The 24,327-nt window shown below is 39.5% G+C and overlaps 1 pseudogene; it reads left to right on the top strand.

Moving 5' to 3' along the window:
* Window positions 1-128: 128 nt before the first annotated feature.
* On the top strand, window positions 129-567 carry LOC130707160 (60S ribosomal protein L32-like; annotated as a pseudogene).
* Window positions 568-24,327: the final 23,760 nt, after the last annotated feature.

Genomic DNA, 24,327 nt, shown 5'->3' with positions numbered 1-24,327 from the left:
ATAAACGTAAAAGTTATAGCTAGTAAGACCATGGTAAAGAAAAATTGAATATTGAAAATATTTAAATAGTCATAAAAAATGCAGGGACGGAGAACAAAAAATGTATGGGACACGTCCTCCTCAGCATCATGGCCACCCTCAGACCTCTCATGAAGCCAAAGTTCAAAAAGAGAACCAACAAATCCATCCAGCACCAGTCAGACCGATATGTCATAATTAAGAACTGGCAGAAGCCCAGGGTCATGACAATAGGGTGTGCAGGAGATTCAGGGGCCAGATTTTGATGTCCAACTTTGGTTACTGGAACAACAAGAAAACAAAGCACTTGCTGACCAGTGACTTCTGAAAGTTTCTGTCCACAATGTCAAGGAGCTTGAAATGCTGCTGATCTGGAACATATATTACTGGGCTGTGATTTCTCACATCGTCTCCTCTAAGAACCACAGAGCCATTGTGGAAAGAGCAGCCTAGCTGGCTGTCAGTACCAATCCCAATGCCAGGCTGCACAGCGAAGAAAATGAAGAGGCAGCTTGTGTGCACATTGTATTCGTGTTAATAAAACCATAAAACTCAAAAAAGTATACGTATGGGACAAATTGAAAACAAATAGCTGGATGGTACACTTAGAAACAACCATGTAAATCATTAGATTAATTATAAATGCTCTAAACTTTCTTAAAAAAAGCCAAAGAATATTACACTGGATTTAAGAGCTAAATCCAATTTTATATCATCTGGAGGAAGTGCATTTTAAATATGGAGTTACAGATAGTCCAACAGTAAGAGAATGGGAAAATATACAGAGAAGTCCTCACAACCAGGAATATTGACAAAGATGAGAAGGGGAATTTCATAAAAATAAAAGTGTCAATTCTGAATCCCTGTGAACCTAGTACCAGAGATTCATAAATCTATGAAGCAAAAACTGCAAAAAATCTGCAAACAAAATGAGACAAATCCACATTATAGTTGAAATTTCTGCAGAAAATTACTAAGGATATAAAAGATGTGAATAAAATATCAACCAGCAGGACATACCTGAAATTTATAGAATAATTCACTGAACAATGGAACATACAAAGTCTTTTTAAAGAGCACATTCAACAGGTGGAACAAAAAATAAAATTAATTAATGAATAACTGAAAAAAAAGAAACTGAACAGTTGTTTGGGACACCTTCCATCTGATTTCACATTAAATGGAGGCATATTGTGGAAATGAATCCTTAATGGCTATCCAGACTTTAAAAGTGCTCACATCAGTTATTAAAGCTAATAGGAACAATTTCAGTTTAAAAGCAGGACTTCCTGTCCACTTAATACTACAGTAGTATTGACTACATTACTTGGAAATGCCCTATGTCTAATTTTCCATACCTTAACTGGAGGAGAATATTGTCTCGAATGCAGATGCCTCAGATACCTTGTAATTTTATGTAACCAATTTCAATGGACTTTATGCCATTTTTAGCTTGTCACCTATGTGTGATTATCCCAGAAAACAATCTCTTTTCCCCCAAACTCACTATTTATGTACTTCTTATGTTTAATTACTGAACCTTAGTACTTCCCCATTGAAGAATGGGCTTATAAGTATACTTCCTCATGATTATATGATTTTTAGACTAGATGGTTTATTTGGTAGATTTCCTAGCATCATCTCCCTGGGCTCTAAGTTATTTAATACATTAATTTTGGGCAGTTCATCATGATGAACTGATGGTGTTAATTTTTTATTATAGCCTATTTAGTAGTTTCATCCTCTAAGATCACAAAGATTTTCTTTGATATTTTCTTAAACAAATTGTGGTATAGCCAAACAATAAAAAGAAACAAACTACTAGACACACAGCATTGACGAATCTCAAAAAATGTGCTGAGCTACCTAGGACACAAAAGAACACATACCATATGAACCCATGTATATACTATTACAGAAGAGGTAAACCTAATCTATAGTAATCTCTGGCCTAGGCAACAACGGATAACATATCAGTTGTTGCCTAGGCCAGAGGTGAGGGTGGGTAAAATGCAAATGGATACAAGGAAAATTTGGGGGGTGATGGAAATATTCTGTATCCTGATGGGGTTGATGATCATATGGGTGTATACATTTGACAAGCTCATCAAACTGCAAACTTAAAATAGGTGCTTTTTTATTGCATGTAAGTCACACTTCAATAAAGTTAATAAGGAAAAACAAACAGAAAACTATTGTGTAGGGAGAAGAATGGAAGCAGGGAGACTAGCTAAAGTGCTGTGAATAATCTGAGCAATGATGGTTGAAACAGTAGAAATGGAAAACAAGAAGATAAATTTAGGATATGTTTTGAAGGCAAATTTTACGTGATACGTGGATAATTTATATGTGTACATTTGGGAGTGGGGATTCTGATGGACAGTGAGAAATAAGGAAAAATCCCTGAAAGTTTGGCTTAAAAAATTGGATAGTGTTATTTATTCAGAACAGTTAATCTGAGAAAAGAGTTTGGTAATTGAGTTCTATGGAGAATCAAGAGTACTATTTTGGCTGTGTTAATTTTAAGATGCTTTTTAAAAAACCTGTGGACAAATATCCAGCAGGGTGTTGGGTATATGATTCTGGAGTTCTAGGGCATGTTTGAATCTTAAGGTACAGATGTGGAAGTGATAGCGGACAAGTTCTATTTAAAGCCATAGGCTTGAAAAAATGTCACCTAGAGAGCCCAGGACATTTAGTGGTGGAGGAGGAGAAAAGGACCAGCGAAGGAGACTGTGATGAAGCAGCTAACAATGCAGGCACTCAGTTACAAGCACATGGGGTCCTAGACATTAAGAGATGAGAGAGTTTTGTGAAGAAAAGTGAGCAGTTATGTTGAAAGCAATGGAAAGGTCTGGTTAAGGAAAGAACGGTGACCACTGGATAAATTTGTGTGTGTGTGACCCTGACAAGATCTTTTTCTGGAATAGAAGGGGTGGAAACTTGATTGGACTGGATGTAGAAGATCATATTGACATGACTCTATATTTGTCAAGAAAACGTACAATGAATTGGGAAGGAATGGAAGAGTGGTGGGAAGATGATTCAGGTCAAAGTCATGGGAGGTTTTATTTGATTTGATTTGAAAAAAACCAGTATTAGTGCTTGTTTGTATGCTGATGGTAATATTCCATCAAGAACTGAGAATTGGTTGAAGCAGGAGAGGGGGTGTTTGAGGAAAGTCTTTGAGAAAACATGGGATGCAAACCCCAAGTGGAGGAATTCGTATTTAATACCATGCTTCATTTTGGGATACATAGCATTATGCTAAGAGACTGTATTGATGTCATTGCGCTCTATGCTTTAATACTCAATTTAGAACTAAAAAAGAAGACTTAGCAAAATAAGATTTGGTTCAAGTTAAGATTTGGTTAACATTCTGTGATTTCTTTTTTGGTTTGGAACACACAATTTTCCCAGTTTTGCCTATCCTTCAGGAATATCTTGCCTTCATTAGATAACTACTCTAAAGTTAAAATGAAAAGAGAGCATTTTCTAAAGGTTATACTATTTAAGGTTGTATTTATTGAAGGAAAAAAACTTCTAAACAGTTTTATCCTGTTGGAAAAAATAGTTTCACCTGAGCCACAAATGAGACTGGAAACAAAAGACAGAATCTGAGAATTTGTTTGCAGGGTCTTCTGTTCAAAAGAATACCGTCCTTGAAAAACCTGCAGCCATAGTAACAGCCATTCCCAGTCCTGTGATCTACAGAGCATAGAACCCTGTTAGGTGTCACAAAATTATACACCATTGCACGCCAGTCACTAGTGAAAGGTTGAATTTTTTTTTTCTTTTTTGGTTGCTTTGGGTCTTGGTTGCTGTGTGCAGGCTTTTTCTAGTTGTGGCAAGCGGGGGCTACTCTTTGTTGCAGTGCGCGGGCTTCTCATTGTGGTGGCTTCTCTTGTTGCGGAGCACAGGTTCTAAGTGCACAGCCCTCAGTAGTTGCAGCACATGGGCTCAGGAGTTGTGGCTCGTGGGCTCTAGAGAGCAGGCTCAGTAGTTATGGCACATGGGCTTAGTTGCTCCGAGACATGGGGCATCTTCCCGGACCAGGGATTGAACCTGTGTCCCTTGCATTGGCAGGCGGACTCAACCACTGGGCCACCAGGGAAGTCCGAAATGTTGACTTTTTATTGTCAGTTCTTGAACAGCCACTAATAATCATTCGGAGCTAAAGACACTCTTCATCTAATGTGGTGAATGGAGCTAATGAAATACTTAAGGGCCAGAGCAAGAAGTGAGGAAAAAAGCTGTGACTTTAAAATCCCCAGAAACAAAGGATGTCTTACAAATGAGAAGAAAACTTGAGACTGTGAAAGCCTGAGGTCGGGTCTCAGGAAAAAAGAAAGTGAAAAAAGCAGATTATTTTCCCAAATACTGGCATTTAAGCTGCTAGTACTTCCACGGGGGTGACCACCAAGATCGTGAGAGGATCTCCTACTCTTGCTGGTAGATCTGCGGAGCTTGGGCTATCCCCTCACTCCTTCTCCTACCTCCTTCAAACATAGATAATAACACTAAAACAGGTGTATCAGCGAGGATCCTTTAGGTGCAAGTCACTGAATAAATGAAAAGTGGCTTCAACAGCGAGAATAATTCGCTACCTCCCATAACAGGAAGTCCCAAGGTCGGCGCTATCAGAGTTGGTTACCTCCTCAGCTCCATGATGTGAGGGCTCCTGGTCACTCTCTCTGGGAGTGTCTTGACTTTCCCCTTTTGGGCACAAAAAGAATACAAGTAGGTCCTAACATAGAGGCCTCACGTGGCAGTGTCAAAGGCAGGAACAAGCGAGTCCCTATTTTATTTCTCCTTTTTTAATTATGAGGAAAACAATCCCAGAGGCCTCTCACTAGACTTTCCTCTTTGTCTTGTTTTTCTAATACTTGACCATGTGTAACAAATCACTGATAAGGGAAATGAAATTATAATGGCTGGCATAGACTGATGAGCATCTACCCCTGGGGGTAGGGAAGCCCCTTAAAGATACACAAAAAACTAGTTCCTAAATAGAGCTGGCTTTCTGCCAGCAGAGCAGAAAGGATAACTGTGACCGCTGAGAAGAGAGGGCAATGCATGCGCAGTGATGAGCAGAGTGGCTGGTGCCCAAATGCATTTAGTAAATATTAGCTGCTATTGTTGTCCTATCAAGCCGCTCTTCTGGGAAACACAATAGAAGACCCCAGCCTCACACCCCAGACTATGTATTCTGACCTCCATCCAATCTGTCATCAAATAGTACAGTTAAGCCCTTAGCTGTAGCTTTACTTTCTTTCCTTGACTGTAAATCCTTTTCCCTTGTCGTCCTGTTTGTCTCAAAAAGTGGTAGCTAATGAGTTGTCTGCCTCCAGCCTCATCGATTTTCAAAATTTTTGCATATTGTAGCCAAACTGATCTGTCTTTTTTAAACTTTTTTTTTAAATTTATTTATTTATTTTTATTTTTGACTGTGTTGGGTCTTCGTTTCTGTGCGAGGGCTTTCTCTAGTTGCGGCAAGTGGGGGCCACTCTTCATCGCGGTGCGCGGGCCTCTCACTATCGCAGCCTCTCTTGTTGCGGAGCACAGGCTCCAGACGCGCAGGCTCAGTAACTGTGGCTCACGGGCCCAGTTGCTCCGCGGCATGTGAGATCTTCCCAGACCAGGGCTCGAACCCGTGTCCCCTGCAGTGGCAGGCAGATTCTCAACCACTGCGCCACCAGGGAAGCCCCAAACTGATCTTTCTAAAGGCAGATCTAATCATGTCACCATCTTCCTTAAGAGCTTATCACAGTTCCTCATTGCATTACATCTGAAGGTTGAACTCTTCAGGATCATGTCCATGTAGTTGTTCTTCAGTGCAGGTGGAGGGAGGCTCTCTGTCCTTCAGCTCTGCCGTATGGAACATGCAGTCCCCTTGGTGCAGGAGGAGAGAAACAGAAGACTCCCAAGTAGGGTCTCCATTGTCCACAAAGAGTGGGGTGCCCAGCCCATCTGTAAGGGGCTGAGAAGCACCATCTGGCATTCACCCGGAAGGGGAGGAGGACATACTTTTAGGGAACACTATTGTAATAGATCCAGAGATGTGCCTCCCGGATCCCCCTTCAAGGAAGGGCTTGCTGCCCAATTTCAGAGAACTTGTCTGTCTCAGTGGCTGAGAGCTGCCTTGTATGAGGTCACGACTTTCCTGGGGTAGCGCACTTGTAACTGAGTGAGGCAGAGGGATAAAGACATGGCCGTTTTGGCCCATGCACATAACTCCGAGAGGCACTGCTCACTTGAGGACTCCCTGCTGGGGTGGCCAGGGCTTCCTTGTGCTTGCTTCACAGTTGACTTCTTCCTCTTCTCTATCCTGTTTCACCATTTCTTTCATAGGTTTTGATCCTTTATGAACATCTTGTACCGCATACTCTACATGGTATCTGCTTCTGGAAATTACAACCTGCAACAACTAGTAATTTCTAGCAGAAAGTCCTTTAACCCTCAACTCTCTTTTCTGCCTCAATGATCATTATCTAAGTTGATAATTTTTCACTCCAGATTTATAGAAATACAGTTACCTGAATGCATCACCAAAATTTTGCAGATAAAATACAATTTATTAAGTAATTACATGCTGCCAAGTGCTTTTTAAAAAATAAGTTTATTTATTTTATTTATTTACTTTTGTTTGTGTTGGGTCTTCGTTGCTGCGCGCGGGCTTTCTCTAGTTGCGGAGAGCGGGGGCTACTGTTCATTGTGGTGTGCGGGCTTTTCATTGTGGTGGCTTCTCTTGTTGCAGAGCACGGGTTGTAGGTGCGTAGGCTTCAGTAGTTGTGGTGCATGGGCTCAGCAGTTGTGGCACGTGGGCTCTAGAGTGCAGGCTCAGTAGTTGTGGCACACAGGCTTAGTTGCTCCGTGGCATGTGGTATCTTCCCAGACCAGGTATCGAACCCATGTCCCCTGCACTGGCAGGCAGATTCTTAACCATTGTGCCACAAGGGCAGTCCCCAAGTACTCTTTTTTGTTTTGTTTTTCTTTTTTACTCTCTCATTCTCTCTAAGGCTCCCTATGAGTAGATAGATGCGTAGAAGAAAAGTCATCTGCCCAGACCCAATAGTTATTAAACCAGGGAGTTCAGACTCTGATCCTCCTTTGCCCTTTATAACTTTACAGCCTGTTTCCTTTATAACTAGTTTAAACCACCACTGCCTGGAGCACCCTTTCCCTCTTCCCTTTGAGGGGCTCACTGCTACTCACTCAGCTCAGCATCAGTAAATCCAAAAAACTTCCAAAGTTGTCCCCTATCCCGGCATGCACTGTCATGCTGTGTTGCGCCGATAGCTAGTACCCAAACATTTATCCCCATCTTGGTACTTATCAATACTGTATGATAGTCGTCGTTGCCTGTCTAGCATCTCTAATGGCTGACTAGTGCCTGGTGCATCCTTCTTTACCTACTTCTCAAAAGGATTTTTAGTGATTTAGTGTCAGCACATCGTAGGTATTGAAAAGTGTTTACTGAGTGAATTTAATAATGCTCTTTTTTTTCTCTAGCTTTGCACGAACTCTATCATCCTAGGAGATTCAGTTAAAAGAGGAAAAAATACTGCCATTCTAGAATGTATGCAACAAACATCTGTGAGTCTAAAGGAATTTGGCTCATTAATGTTTCTTTTCCAGTTCTGATAGTTGACTATGCTCGTGGCTGACTACACAGTGTGACGTAGCGCCGATAACTTGGGAAGGGCAGAGGTGTCTAGTGAATGGAGAACTCTTCCTAGACAGAACTATTTTCTGTTCATTTTTTTTCCCCACAAATCCACGTTCAACATCTATGACATGCAAGACCCCTTCAGGGATGACTATCTCAGTCAGTTTAGATAATCACATTCAAGATGTATGTGTGTAACAGGAATTATGATATGAGTATTCACATTCTGGTTCTCTTCCCTGCCCCCCAATACTATCCCCATTAATTTTATTTGCAATTAAGCAAGATGAGGGGAGAAATATTCTGAGCAAAATGTTTTATTGTCTGATAACAAATGAAAATTATGCAAGTGGAAAAAAACTGAACCACTCTACAAAAGAACCATGTTGGGAGACTATAATATCCTTCATGGAACAGTACTTTATTAAAAGCCAGAAAAAATCTTTTATCAATGGTTGCATCCAAAAATCTGCCATTAATCTATGACAGTGATGCCAAGGAGAGTATCATCTTCCAGGTACAAAGTTCATTTACTTAACTGAATAAAAAGAGAGTATTTTATAGCATTTTTATTTCACTCCTCATTGCTATGTGCTTTTTTTTTTTTTTTTTTTTTTTTAATTTTTTTTTATTTATTTTTATTTTATGGCTGTGTTGGGTCTTCGTTTCTGTGTGAGGGCTTTCTCTAGTTGCGGCAAGTGGGGGCCACTCTTCATCGCGGTGCGCGGGCCTCTCACTATCGCGGCCTCTCTTGTTGAGGAGCACAGGCTCCAGACGCACAGGCTCAGTAATTGTGGCTCACGGGCCTAGTTGCTCCGCGGCATGTGGGATCTTCCCAGACCAGGGCTCGAACCCGTGTCCCCTGCATTGGCAGGCAGATTCTCAACCACTGCGCCACCAGGGAAGCCCACTATGTGCTTTAAATAAGACAATTGCCCTTATTTTTCATAGAAAAATAAAAAAACACATGTACATTGTCTATGCAATTTAAAATAAAAATATGTACATATTTTATTGACTTCATTTTAATTATTATTAAATAGACAAATATAAAGACATAACATGAGAACCCACTTTGTCTTGCACAATATTTAATAACTATGTCCTATAAATGGGTGTGACCAAGAGAGTTCCACGTTGTGACAAGGTGGGCAAGGTGAAGATTACAAATAACATTTAGTCAATTGTGGGCCTGCAGAAACCAGTGCTCAGGTGAATGTCAAAGTCAGGCCACGTTTCCCAGCTGTGACGACAGCCTTTCTACTCCAGTTTTGGACACTCTTCACATTTTTAAAAGTACACCCACCAGGTCCCCCTCGCTCCCTCCTGAATTTTCTCCTTCCCTTTTTTCTTTGTGTCTTTCTACCTTTCCTTCCATCTGGCTTTCCCTCCAATTCTCTCTCCTTTCTTCAAACGAGTAGCCAGCACCTGCTCTGAGTTCAGCCACATTCTGACCCGGAGGGATACAAAGATGAATAAGTCAGCCGATTATTGTTTCCAGGGGCTTTTATTTTTGCCTCTCTTCTCATTTTAGACTTAACATTTGCTTTCCCATCTATCACAACAGGGCTTCAAACTACTGAAGTTTCTGTAACTGTCTCCTTCCAAATCAAAAAGTTACTCCTTTCTTCTTCCATTGGATCACGTCAGAATATGTCCCACTTATGTGCAAGGGATGCTCATGGAATAAGGATGTCCCTCACAGACAAATTTTCATATTTTTAGCATCCTGGGTTGTGTTTATCCTTAAAGGATATATCTACCTGTAAGAATTGTGGGCTCTAGGTAAGACATATTTTTGAGGATGTAGGTCTTGAGAAAAGGATTTGTGAATGTTGTTCAGAGTTGAGCTCATGGAGAGAGAGGGTTTGGGAAGCAGTTAGTCCTCTGGTCCATTCCCAGCTTGGCCATTTACTAGTTATGTGAAGCTGAGACCCTCGGTTTTCTCATCAGAATTCAGTAATGGGAATTAAATCAGCTGCAATTTGTAAGGCGTTATAAATTAATGTCTGTGTTATAATTCTTAAGCTATTCCTACCCTAAACGTCTTCTCTTTATGTACGTGTGTAAAACCTCATTAATGAGGAGTTGGATCCTTAGAATATATTATTATTATTTCCAGTTGCTTCTCGTTTTTTGCCAGTGTGTATGGCTAAAAAGCAGTGTGATGTGGTTGAGTTGGCTGATTCTACCTCTGAAGACCTGATTGTGAGCCTTTCTTCCCAAATTCACATTGCAGTGTCATTAAATTGATAGCTTGAAATAGGTCATCTTGGGAAAATTTATAGCGTGGAAATTAACAAACACTACAAAAAAAGGCTCTGTTTTCTTCTGGAGGGAGAAAAAAAATTGTTAACCCTTTACTAGCACACCACTGCCAAGAGTCCAGGCAGAGACAGAGAAAATCCTCTTTTTTCTTTTCCCAAATAACAGAATAGGACACTACAAGTCCCGAGTTCCCATTTCCCTATGACTGTGCTTCTGCTAGGAGGGGAACATATTTCCGAATTCTCTCCAAACTCAACTCTACCTTCTGATCAAGGTGGCCTTAATGTTCTCTCCTGCCTTTTGTTTCCGGAGTTGAGTTCAATTTCTCTCCGTGATTGCAGTAGTCTTGACCCCTAAGCAATAGTCTTTTTTTTTTTTTTAATTAATTTTTAGTTTTGGCTGCATTGGGTCTTCATTGCTGCACACGGGCTTTCTCTAGTTGTGGCGAGCGGGGGCTACTCTTCACTGTGGTGCGTGGGCTTCTCACTGTGGTGGCTTCTCTTGTTGCGGAGCACGGGCTCTAGGTGCTTGGGCTTCAGTAGTTGTGGCACGTGGGCTCACTAGTTGTGGCTCATGCGCTCTAGAGCATAGGCTCAGTAATTGTGGCGCACAGGCTTAGTTGCTCCGCGGCATGTGGGATCTTCCCGGACCAGGGCTCGAACCTGTGTCCCCTGCATTGGCAGGTGGATTCTTAACCACTGCACCACCAGGCAAGTCCCTAAGCAATAGTCTTGAATGAAGTCTTCCTTGCCTATTTAACCCCATCAATGCAGTTTTTCTTTGACACTGTCCCAGTTTTTTGACACTGACAATTCCATTTTTTTTTTTGCAATATCAATCTCTATTCACACCCCTCTTAAAGCATGTACAATATTTCATGCTCCTAACATGAAGTGCCTCTGAGCTGTCAAATTCTTTGACCATTTATTAGATAGTCTGGCTTATTTTGTCTCTATGATAAAAAAAAAAAAGGACAGGTTGTCTGATATTTACAGAGAATCCCAGGTAAATTTTATTGGCATCATTTGAAAAGTACTTAGTGGATTCTTTTTTAAATATAAAAACTATTTTCAAAGACCAGATTGAAAAATAGAAAGTTGTTCCCTTTTAGTTCCCCAAACTTCTATCTGGTTCTGCAGGGTATTTCACACAGCTGTGCTTTATGAGAGGCAATGAATTGTATTTATTCAGCAGCTTCTCTGGGGCAGTGAACTCTGAGCTCTTGCTCATAATTAGCATAAGTAAGCAACACATTCCTGGTTGTCAGGCTCTTTTGAGCCTCCAAGTCACCCTCAAGGGAGGCATAACACACACCAGCCTAGAGTGCTTCCACCTATTTCAGCTCTGTGCTTGCTGCCCTACCGATCACTTTCAAATGCAAATATCTCCTTTACTATTTGAGGATTCATGCCTGCTTCTCCCTTTCTCATTAAATTATCCCTCCACCCACCCCACACCAAGGTGGGTCTCTGTGGATTGCAGACCAGTTGCCAAGAACCTTAAGAAGAACTGAAAACCTTTCACTTTCTACCCTGTGTCCTCTCCTTTTTTATTTGCTGTGGTCTCTGTAGCTGAGAACTATTTCTGGAGCAGCGCAGGCTAACAGCGAAGCCTTAGTGTGCTTCTTTCTTCAGGTTTCACCTAAGTAGATCTCAATATCATGCTGGCCTCGGGAATAGAGGCTCCTTAGAATACTTTGCTGCCTTCCCACCTGCCTTTAATGGTAACTAGAAATAGATTTAATGATCTCCAGGTGCATCTATCACCATCCTCAAACAATCTGGTTTTCAATTATTCAGCTTACTGTGGCCAGGGAACAGGACTCACCTTTCTTAGGGAACTGTAAGTTCTACTTCCTATTTCCTCTCCATTTGGGCTCTTTACTGCCCTTCCTGTCCCCTGCCTGCCACCATCAAATCAGGAGAATCTTTGGCTGTCATGGTGTCATGGTAGGAAGTCTATCTCTAACTCTCTGTCTTCAAATCTATTCAGACTCAGGATTTTGCCTTTAGAATCCCAAATGGCTTCTTTTTGCTATAAAATTATTTTCTTTATGAATGTCTCACAGTTTAGGTGCGTGAATGGTGAAAAGGCCACGGTCTTACCAAAAAAAAAAAAAAAAAGACTAAAAGAGGAGAACTTCTGCTGATATTTCAAAATATTGTGCCACCACATAAATACCATGCTGACTGAAGAAGGCATTTTAGTGTAGATGCTGTCTTTTAGTATCTTTAAGCAGAAACCCACTTAAAAGATATAAAAGCCCAAGCTCTACTTTTTATGTTCCTTAACCTCAAATAAAAGGGAAGTTGATTTGGGCAGAGATTATACATAACAAATACAAAACTCACTTTCCTACCCATAGATGAGTTCCATTTAAAATAAATATTTTTTATCAAATCATCCCATTGTACACTTGAAATATCTTAGTTTTATTTCTCAATTATACCTCAGTAATGCTAAAAACTAGAATAATTTTTTTTCAGGAGCACTTTTGTATTGGTGACTGTAAATTATGATTTAAATCTGGTACAGTCACTGGTAAGTGTTGCTTGAAATGCAGGCAGGGGATAAGCAAGCACTTCATAGAGTTTACAAAATGCAAGTAGGATACTACCACAAAGTCACAGTTGTCTTTCACAATGTGTATTAATATTTGCCTGCTGAAAATTCCATGCATTTTGCCTGTTAATGAAGACCTTTTAAGTTAAAATTCCCTTTCTGAACAGGAATACTGTCCCTATATACTATATATATACACACACACACACTAATATTACACTACTATTATTATACTATTATATATAATTATATATACTATTATATTTATGTGGTTTTATAGACATAATAGATTTACTATTAAACTAGTTATTTACTATTAAGCTATTTAGCTATCACAATTAGGCAAGTTTTCAGAGATTCTTTCCAAATGTGTGCTTCTTTCCACAATACCCATTATAAATATTTCAACAAGGAAAAGAATATGAAATGTTTGCAGACTTCTTGTCCGCAACACATTTTTGTTCAGCAATAATGACTTCAAGGTGTTTCTATTCAAAACTAAAGCTTTGCAGGAAGTTGAAGAGGAAGCCCTTACTCCTTGCCCCTTCATTTCTTTGTGTCCTGAAATTTGTGACTCAGTGCAATGAAAATAATCAGAATGAAACCTTGCCCAGAGGGAAGTCCTCTCAAATGCTGGCGGGGTTCCACTGCCCTCCTCCAGCATCATCCCTCATTTTCTTTGGAATATTGTAAATTTTAAGACCTGCTAGTAGAATCTATATCAAATATGTTTTATTGGGAAAGAGATTTTGAGGTGGAATAAAAGCATATTTTCTTAACCCTTTCATATTCTGATCGATTTACTTTAATCTGGATTAACTAAAATCCCTGAAGACCCTAAGAAATTACATGAGATTTCACCTCAGAGAACATTCTCCTATGTTAAACTACATTGCAATTAGGAAGCCAGGAATGGAGTTTGAGCTCAGTACTCTTGAAGCTGAGAAAAGAAGTTTATTTGCCTTTACACAATTTTCATTCTTTTTGTGGCTTTTCTTAAGTCTCACTCAGGGCAAGATTCTCTATTGCTAATAAGCATTCCCAGTAATTTAGGGCACTGACCTCCTGTTTTCCCAAATAATATTTGTTGGTGCAAATAAAATCTGTTTTTCTCTTATGTTTTTCCCCCCACATTTGCAGGGGCCTATATTGATGTATTTAATTTTGAAAAGTGTTATGGGATACCTTAAAAGAGAGTCAGTCCTTCTCATGCCGAGAAGTTAAACCTAAGATACATATTGTTGAGTTTTAAAGGTATGTTGGGTGTAGTTTGAATCAAAATATAGGCCATGTGGCACATTTGAAATGCACCTTATGCCCTTGGGAGTGCCCCAGAGAGAGGGGTAGTCATCTTCCAGAGCAGATGGAATGTTGTGATTAGAGACCCCAGTGACTGTTAATGGTAGGTGGCATGGCATATATATCATGACATTTGGATAGTAAAAACAGATGTTTCTAATAAAATTCTCAGATCAAAGCTCTAAAAGCAGACACTCTAATTTTTTTTTTTTTTTTTTTTACAATTTTTATAGCTACTTTATTTATTTATTTATTTATTTATTTATTTTTGGCTGTCTTGGGTCTTCGGTTCGTGCGAGGGCTTTCTCTGGCTACGGCAAGTGGGGGCCACTCTTCATCGCGGTGCGGGGACCGCTCTTCATCGCGGTGCGCGGGCCTTTCACCATCGCGGCCCCTCCCGTTGCGGGGCACAGGCTCCAGACGCGCAGGCTCAGTAGCCGTGGCTCACGGGCCCAGCCGCTCCGCGGCACGTGGGATCTTCCCAGACCAGGGCTCGAACCCGAGACACTCTAATTTGAATAACTTTGTAGCATGTTTCTGGGTGACGAGTAGCAGAAAGTCATTTTGCAATAGTTAACAGTTTTCCTGAGCTACAATCATCAGGCTCCCTACTGATCAATAAAAACATGCCAGGTTCTTTGAGGTTAAGTTACTTGGGTAAGTTACTTAAGTTCCCTCAGCATGAATTTGTTTATTCGTTACATGTACACAGGACCTGGCTCTGTAAGCACATGGTAATCACCTGATTTTCAACAAATGAGTGCACACCTACCTTATTAATAGGTAGGTATTTAAAAGATTAAATGAGATAAAATAATATCAAGTAAGCAAAAGTTTCATCACGCACTTGGCATGCATTAAACACTAACCACTTGAGCGTCTTTATCCCTTTTTCACAAAGTGTCTTCACATCGAATACCTTATTTAGACCAGACAATTTCTAGTTTTTATTTAGGGTACATGTTACCTTCATTTTCAAACAAAAGACTGAGATTCAGACAAACTAATTGGCTTTCCAATGTCCATGTGGCCAGTGCATATCTGAGCCTGGAGTAAATATTCAGATAGTCAAGGTTCTGTTTCAGGGCCTAACTTCCAGCCCTGCCACTACTATCCATCTGCTTCCACTTTGGGGTCTGGTGTTCTCCTCTATAAATTGAAGGAGTTGACGTTGTTGGGTGTGGCATCAACTAATATATGGCACGATCCACCACATAATCTCAGTATCCCACAGCAACATGCATTTACCTAGATCACAAATCCATAGGTCACCTGAGGGTCCCCTGTTCTAGGCTGGGTACATCCCTGGCTGGCTCAGCCCTGTAGGTCTCTAATCCTCCTCCTCAGCTAGCCCAGGCTTACTCTCCTGCTCTGACAGATGTGAAAGAGAGCAGGCACAATAGCACAAACAGTTTTCTGTTAACAGTCCATTAACCCAGGCAGATCATGTGGCAAACCCGAAAGCAAGGGGTAGGGAAGTATCTTCTGTCTCTTTCCTGGGAGAAGGTACTTCCAGGTGGTATGTGAAGGATGTGGATAAGGGCAGGGTAAAGAATTGAGGACATTAATGCCATGTATTTCAACTGCTAAGATTGCTTTTAGCTCCAGCACGTTGTGATTTTCTTCCAATTTACATTTGGTTGGCAGAGTCTCTTTTCCTTATTTCTTTTCTTAATGTTTTTCTTTTTTAAAAAAGTGTTATTTTTTAAAATGAATTCTTATTGGAGTATATTTGCTTTACAATGTTGTGTTAGTTTCTGCTGTACAGCAAAGTGAATCAGTTATGCGTATACATATATCCCCTCTTTTTAAGATTTCCTTCCTGTTTAGGTCACCACAGAGCACTGAGTAGAGTTCCCTAGTGCTATAGTGCTATACAGTAGGCTCTCATTAGTTATCTATTTTGTACACAGCAGTGTATATATGTCAGTCCTAATCTCCAGTTCATCCCACCCCCCCCAAACCCCTTGGTATCCATAAGTTTGTTCTCCACATCTCTGTCTCTATTTCTGCTTTGCAAATAAGTTCATCTGTACCACTTTTCTAGATTCTTCATATAAGAGATATTATACGATATTGTTCTCTTTCTGACTTACCCCACTCTGTATGACGGACTCTAGGTCTATCCACGTCTCTGCAAATGGCACTATTTCATTCCTTTTTATGGCTGAGTAATATTCCAATGTATATATGTACCACATCTTCTTTAACCCATTCCTCTGTTGATGGACATTTAGGTGGCTTCCATGACCTGGCTATTGTAAATAGTGCTGCAGTGAACATTGGGGTGCATGCGTCTTTTTGAATTATGGTTTTCCTTGGGTATATGTCCAGTAGTGGGATTGCTGGGTCATATGGTAATTCTGTTTTTAGTTTTTTGAGGAAACTCCATACTGTCCTCCATAGTGGCTGTACCAATTTACATTCCCACCAACAGTGCAAGAAGGTTCCCTTTTCTCCACATCCTCTCCAGCATTCGTTGTTTATAGATTTTTTGACGATGGCCATTCTGACCAGTGTGAGGTGATACCCCATAACTTCTTCACACTCTTTTCAGATCAAAATCCCTATATTCTGCATCTAGGAAGGACGAATTATTTCCTTCTTTTCTGTTTAAACAAAAAAACCTGCATGTGTGTGAACCCTGAAAGCATATTCACGATGAAGAAAATATAGTGCTCCAACCTCCTATGAGATTGTCCTTTAATATTGCCTTCTGGAACAATATGTTCAGGGAACAGCAAGATCAACATATAAAAAAAAACACAGAATGGCAAACTGACATGAGTTTTCTGCCCTTCAGTGAATTCCTGTTTGCCCTAGGCAACTTGAAAAACATTGACACTAATTATTAGAGAAGTGCAAATTGTAATGTTTTTGTGTCTATGTCCATCATTGATATTGACCTATAATTTCCTTTTTTGGTGATATCTTTGTCTGGTTTTTGTATCAGGGTGATGATGGCCTCGTAGAATGAGTTTGGGAGTGTTCCTCCCTCTGCAATTTTTTGGAAGAGTTTGCCAAGGATAGGAGTTAGCTCTTCTCTAAATGTTTGATAGAATTCACCTGTGAAGCCATCTGGTCCTGAACTTTTGTTTGTTGGAAGATTTTTAATTACAGTTTCAATGTCATTACTTGTGATTTGTCTGTTTATATTTTCTAATTCTTCCTGGTTCAGTCTTGGAAAGTTGTACCTTTCCAAGAATTTGTCCATTTCTTCCAGGTTGTCAATTTTATTGGCATAGAGTTGCTTGTGGTAGTCTCTTTTGATCCTTTGTATTTCTGTGGTGTCAGTTGTAATTTCTCCTTTTTCATTTCTAATTTTATTGATTTGAGTCCTCTCTCTTTTTTTCTTGATGAGTCTGGCTAAAGGTTTATCAATTTTGTTTATTTTCTCAAAGAACCAGCTCTTAGTTTTACTGACCTTATTTATTTATTGCTATTGTTTTCTTAATTTCTATTTAGTTTATTTCTGCTCTGATCTGTATGATTTCTTTCCTCCTACTAATTTTGGGGCTTTTTTTTTTTGTTCTTCTTTCTCTAGTTGCTTTAGGTGTAAGGTTAGATTGTTTATTTGAGATTTTTCTAGTTTCTTGAGGTGAGATTGAATTGCTATAAACTTCCCTTTTAGAACTGCTTTTGCTGAGTCCCATAGGTTTTTGGTCAATGTGTTTTTGTTGTCATTTGTTTCTAGGTATTTTTTGATTTCCTCTTTGATTTCTTCAGGGATCTCTTGGTTATTTAGTAACATGCTGTTCAGCTATCATGTGTTTGTGTTTTTTACAGTTTTTTTCCTGTAATTGATTTCTAATCTCATAGCGTTGTGGTCAGAAAAGATGCTTGATACGATTTCAATTTTCTTAAATTTACTGAGCCTTGATTTGTGACCCAAGATGTGATCTGTCCTGGAGAATGTTCCCTGTGCACTTGAGAAGAAAGTGTATTCTGCCCCTTCTGGGTGGAATGTCCTATAAATATCAATTAAATCTATCTGGTCTATTGTGTCATTTAAAGCTTGTGTTTCCTTATTTACTTTCTGTCTGGATGATCTGTCCATTGGTGTAAGTGGCGTGTTAATGTCCCCCACTATTATTATTATTATTTTTAAAATATTTATTTATTTATTTTTGGCTGCATTGGGTCTTAGTTGTGGCATGCGGGATCTTTGTTGCGGTGCACGGGCTTCTCTCTAGTTGTGGTGCAGGGCTCCAGAGCATGTGGGCTCAGTAGTTGCGGCACGCAGTCTCTCTAGCTGTGGCACATGGGCTCCAGAGTGTATGGGCTCTGTAGTTGCGGCACATGGGGTTAGTTGCCCCACAACATGTGGGATCTTAGTTCCCTGACCAGGGATCAAACCTGCGTCCCCTGCATTGGAAGGCAGATTCTTAACCACTGGACCACCAGGGAAGTTCCCCCCCAGCTATTATTGTGTTACTGTTGATTTCTGCCTTTACGGCTGTTAGCATTTGCCTTATGTATTGAGGTACTTCTATGTTGGCTGCATAAATATTTACAATTATTATTTCTTCCTCTTGGATTGATCCCTTGATCATTATGTAGTATCCTTCTTTGTCTCTTGTAATAGTCTTTATTTTAAAGTCTATTTTATCTGATATGAGCATTGCTACTCCAGCTTTCTTTTGATTTCCATTTGCATGGAATATCTTTTTCCATCCCCTCACTTTCAGTCTGTATGTGTCTCTGGGTCTGAAGTGGGTCTCTTGTAGACAGCGTATATACAGGTCTTGTTTTTGTATCCATTCAGCCAGTCTGTGTCTTTTGTTTGGAGCATTTAATCTATTTGCACTCAAGGTAATTATTGATATATGTGTTCCTATTACCATTTTCTTAATTGTTTTGGGTTTGTTTTTGTGGGTTTTTTTCTTCTCTTGTGTTTCCCACCTAGAGAAGTTCCTTTAGCATTTGTTGTAAAGCTAGTTTGGTTGTGTTGAATTCTCTTAGCTTTTGCGTGTCTGTAAAGCTTTGGATTTCTCCATTGAATCTGAATGAGATCCTTGCTGGGTAGAGTAATCTTGGTTGTTGGCTTTTCCTTTTCATCACCTTAAATGTATCATGCCACTGCCTTCTGGCCTGCAGAGTTTCTGCTGAAAAATCAACTGATAACCTTAGGGGGATTCCCTTGTAGGTTATTTGTTGCTTTTCCCTTGCTGCATGTAATATTTTTTCTTTGAATTTAATTTTTGTTATTTTGATTAATATGTGTCTTCGTGTGTTTCTCCTTGGGTTTATCCTGTATGGGACTCTCTGTGCTTCCTGGACTTGGGTGGATATTTCCTTTCCCATGTTAGGAAAGTTTTCAACTATAATCTCTTCAAATATTTTCTCAGGGGCTTCCCTGGTGGCGCAGTGGTTGAGAGTCTGCCTGCCAATGCAGGGGACACGGGTTCGAGCCCTGGTCTGGGAAGATCCCACATGCCGTGGAGCAACTGGGCCCGTGAGCCACAATTACTGAGCCTGTGCGTCTGGAGCCTGTGCTCCGCAACGAGAGAGGCCGCGATAGTGAGAGGCCCACGCACCGCGATGAGGAGGGGCCCCCGCTTGCCACAACTAGAGAAAGCCCTCGCACAGAAACAAAGACGCAACACAGCCATAAATAAATAAATAATTAATTAATTTAAAAAAAATTTTTCTCAGACCCTTTCTCTTTCTCTTCTTCTTCTGGGACCCCTATAATTTAAATGTTGGTTCATTTAATGTAGTCCCAGAGGTCTCTGAGACTGTCCTCATTTCTTTTCATTCTTTTTTCTTTATTTTGCCCCTCAGCAGTTATTTCCATCATTCTATCTTCCAGCTCACTTATTCATTCTTCTGTTTCAGTTATTCTGCTATTGATTCCTTCTAGTGTATTTTTCATTTCAGTTATTGTGTTGTTCATCACTGTTTGTTCTTTAGTTCTTCTAGGTCCTTGTTAAACATTTCTTATATTTTCTCAATCCATGCCTCCATTCTATTTCTGAGATTTTGGATCATCTTTACTACTATTACTCTGAATTCTTTTTCAGGTAGATTGCCTATTTCCTCTTCATTTATTTGGTCTTTTAGGTTTTTACCTTGCTTCTTCTTCTGTAACATATTTTTTTGTCATCTCACTTTTTTTGATGAGTGGGGCTGTGTTCCTGTCTTACTGGTTGTTTGGCCTGAGGCGTCCAACACTGGAGTTCGCAGTCCAACGCTGAAAGTTGTGTAGAGCCAGGACTTGGTGCCAGAATGAGGACCTCTGGGAGTCCTCACACCAATTAATATTCCCTGGGGTCTGAAGTTCTTTGTTAGTCCAGCTGTTTGGACTCAGCACTCCCACCACAGGATCTCAGGCCTGACCCTTGTCCTGGGAACCAAGATCCTGCAAGCTGCAGGGTGCAGCAAAAAAAAAAAAAAAAAAAAGAAGGCAACAAACTAAAAGGAGCAGAACAGTAGCAAAGAATAAAAAATAAAATAAAGTTAGAAAAATAAAAAATATATTAGAAAAAATAATAATATAAATGAAACAACAACAAGAAGGCAAAACAGAACCACAACAGCAAAAAAAAAAAAAAAGAAAAAATGCCAGAAAAGGCCTTTGGGGGTTAGATGGGGGGGCGGGGCTTAGGCAGGGGCAGCTGGGCCTAGGCTCAGTGTGGCTGGAGGGGGCCCTGGAGGGTGGAGGTTCAGGCCCGGGACCCCAGCAGGCTTGCCGGGGCCCGAGCAGGTCGGGAAAATGCTGGCTGCATTCCCCTCTGATTCCCTGATCCCCCAAAGTTCTCTCCCCATCCCCACTGATCCCTTCACCATGAGTGGGCCCCTCCGAGCATGGGAACCCCTCCCCTCCCCCAGCTGCCCCTTGGGGTACTGGTTCTCTCTCGCATCTACTTCTGCTCCCCCCCCTCCCTCCCATGCCCCCAGGACATGCGTGACTGGAGGGGGCCCCAGAGGGTGGAGGTTCAGGCCTGGGACCCCAGCAGGCTTGCTGGGGCCCGAGCAAGTGGGGGAAATGCTGGCCACATTCCCCTCTGATCCCCCGAAGGTATCTCCCTGTCCCCGCTGATCCCTTAGTGGTGAGTGGGCCCCTCTGGGTGTTGGAACCCCTCCCCTCCCCCAGCCGCCCCTCAGGAGCACCAGTCCCATCCTGCCTCCACTTTTGCTTCCCTCTTCCCAACCCCCACGTCCTACCTGGTTGTGCAGGGGTTCCTCCCGTCCCCTTAGGTGTCCAAGGTCCCCCACCAGAGCCTGGTAGGTGCCCTAATTGTGAGAAGATGTGAACTCTGCATCCTCCTACTCTGCCATCTTGACTTCACCTCCCCCCCCATCCCTGGAATAAAGCTCCTTGACATGGGTCTTGGTAGTAATTTTTTGAATATGATACTTAAAGCACAAGCAACAAAATCAAAAATAAACAAGTGGGACTACATCAAACTAAAAAGCTTCTGCACAGCAAAAGAAACAAATCAACGAAGTGAAAAGACAACCTATGGAATGGGAAAAATATATGAAACCCTATAACTGATTAGAGATTAATATCCAAAATATATAAAGAACTTACACAAATCAGCAGCAAAAAAACCAAACAATGAAAAAATGGGCAAAGAACCTGCGTAGACATTTCTTCAAAGAAGATATAAGAAAGACCAACAGGCACATGGAAAAAATGCTCAACATTACTAGTAACTAAGGAAATGCATTAAAACTGCAATGAGACATCACCTCGCACTTGTTAGAATGGCCGTTATAAAAAAGACAAGAGATAACAAATGCTGGTATGGATGAGGAGAATGGGTTTGGTGGGCTTGTAAATTGGTACAGCCACTGCAAAACAATATGGAGGATCCTCAAAAAATTAAAAATGGATTACCATATTACCCAGCAATTCTAATACTTCTGGGAATATATACAAAGAAAATGAAAACTCTAACTCAAAAGATATCTGCCCTCCCATATTCATAGCAGCATTATTTACAATAGCCAAGAGATGGAAACAACCTAAGTGTACATTGATAGATAAAATGAGTAAAGAAGTTGTTGTATCTATACACAAAATGGAATATTATTCAGTCAGATAAATGAGGAAATTCTACTATTTCTGACAATGTATGGACCTTAAAGGCATTATGCTAAGTGAAATAAATCAGACAGAGAATGACAAATACTGTGTCATCTCACTTATATGTGGAATCTAAAAAAAAAAAGTCAAACTCATAGAAAAAGAGATCAGACTTGTGGTTACCAGAGGCTGAGGGTGGGGGGAAGGGCAATTGGAGGAAGGTGGTTAAAAGGTACAAACTTCTAGTTATTAGATAAATAAATATTAGGGATGTAATGTACAACTTGATGACTACAGCTAGCACTGCTGTGTGTTGTATAGGTAAGTTGTTAAGAGAGTAAACCCTGAGAGTTCTCGTAACAAGGAGAAACATTTTTTTCCTTTTTCCTTATTTTTTCTTTTTATTGTATCGATATGTGAGCTGAGCCTATTGTGGTAATTGCTTCACAGTATATGCAAATCAAAAAATCAAACCATCCTGCTGTAGACCATAAAGTTATATACTATGATGTTTGTCAATTATTTCTCAATAATTGGAAAACTGGAAAAAATAGAGAAATAAAAAACCAAACATAAATTAAACTTTTGTTCATTTGAACATTTTCTTTCTGGCTACCTAGAAGATTTCATCTTTTCGTCAATATTCTGTAATTTTACCATTATGTAGTCAGGTTTAGTTTTGTTTGTATTTATCTTACCTGAATATTCTAAAATTAGATGCTTTATATATTTTTCATCAGTTTTGGTTAATTGTCAGTCATTATTTACTCAAATATTGCTTTTTCTTCATGTTCTCTCTTCTCTACTTTGGAATTCTTACACATCTCTTTGACCTTTAAGTTTTTCCAGTATTTCATGTTTTTATTTTTTCCATGTGCTTATTTCACGTATTTTATCTGACCTATCTCAGGTCACTGATTCTATCATGTGTAATTTGATAGTAAATACATTTTTGAAATTCTTAATCTAGTCATTATATTTTTATTATTATTTTAAAAAATCCATTAGATCATTTAAAATTTTCCATTCATGGCTTAAATTTTCAATCATTTTTTATTACCTTGAACCAAATAAGAATAATTATTTTGAAATCTATTATCTGGAAGCCCTTGGTGTCTGTTTTATAACCTTTGATTTCTCCTGGATTTTGTTCACATTGTCTTGTTTCTTCAAATGCCTGGCCATTTAAAACTATATGCTGGAATATATATGTGTGTGTATATATATATATATATATATATATATACACACACACACACATACACACACACATACACATGCACACATATATATTCATATGTATATTATTTTATATATAATATATTCTAGAGTATACTTAAATATGTATATTCAGCATATGTTAAATATATATGTATATGTGAAAGATAATTTGAAGTTTTTAATATAGTATAATATGCATAATATTCATATTATCTAGCATAATATATAATACGCTAGACTTTATATAACACCAGCTGACATTTTTTAAACAATTTTTAAAAATTGAAGTATAGTTAATTTACAATGTTGTGTTAGTTTCAGATGTACAGCAAAGTGATTCAGTTATACATATGTATATATATCTATTCTTTTTCAGATTCTTTTCCATTATAGGTTGTTACAAGATATTGAATATAGTTCCATGTGCTATACAGTAGGTCCTCATTGTGTATCTATTTTATATATAGTGTTGTGTATAGGTTAATCCCAACCTCCTAATTTATCTTCCCCCCATGCCCCCTGCTATCCCGTTTGGTAACCATAAGTTTGCTTTCTATGTCTGTGAGTCTATTTCTGTTTTGTAAGTAAGTTCATTTGTATCATTTTTTTAGATTCCACATATAAGTCATATCATATGATGATTGTCTTTCTCTGACTGACTTACTTCACTTAATATGATATTCTCTAGGTCCATCCATGTTGCTGCAAATGGCATTATTTCATTCCTCTTTTGGTTGAGTAATATTCCATTGTATATATATATATACCACACCTTCTTTATCCAGTTATCCATTGATGGACATTTGGGTTGTTTCCATGTCTTAGCTATTGTAAATAGTCCTGCTGTGAACATTGGGGTACATGTATATTTTTGAATTAGAGTTTTCTTCAGATATATGCCCAGGAGTAGGATTGCAGGATCATATGGTAACTCAACTTTTATTTTTTTAAGGAATCTCTCTACTGTTTTCCACAGTGGCTGCACCAGTTTACATTCCCACCAACAGTGTAGGAGGGTTCCTTTTTCTCCACACCCACTCCAGTATTTATTATTTGTAGACTTTTTAATGATGGCCATTCTGACCGGTGTAAGGTGATACCTCATTGTAGTTTTGATTTGCATTTCCCTAATAATTATCAATATTGAGCATCTTTTCATATGCCTGTTGGCCATCTGTATGTCGTCTTTGGAGAAATATCTATTTGGGTCTTCTTCCCATTTTTTGTTTGGGTTGTTTGTTTTTTTGATATTGAG

The sequence above is a fragment of the Balaenoptera acutorostrata genome, chromosome 2, assembly GCF_949987535.1.
Source record: "Balaenoptera acutorostrata chromosome 2, mBalAcu1.1, whole genome shotgun sequence".
Lineage (NCBI taxonomy): Eukaryota > Metazoa > Chordata > Mammalia > Artiodactyla > Balaenopteridae > Balaenoptera > Balaenoptera acutorostrata.
The sequence above is the reverse complement of the archived record's forward strand: the minus strand, read 5'-3'. Positions and strand labels throughout refer to the sequence as shown.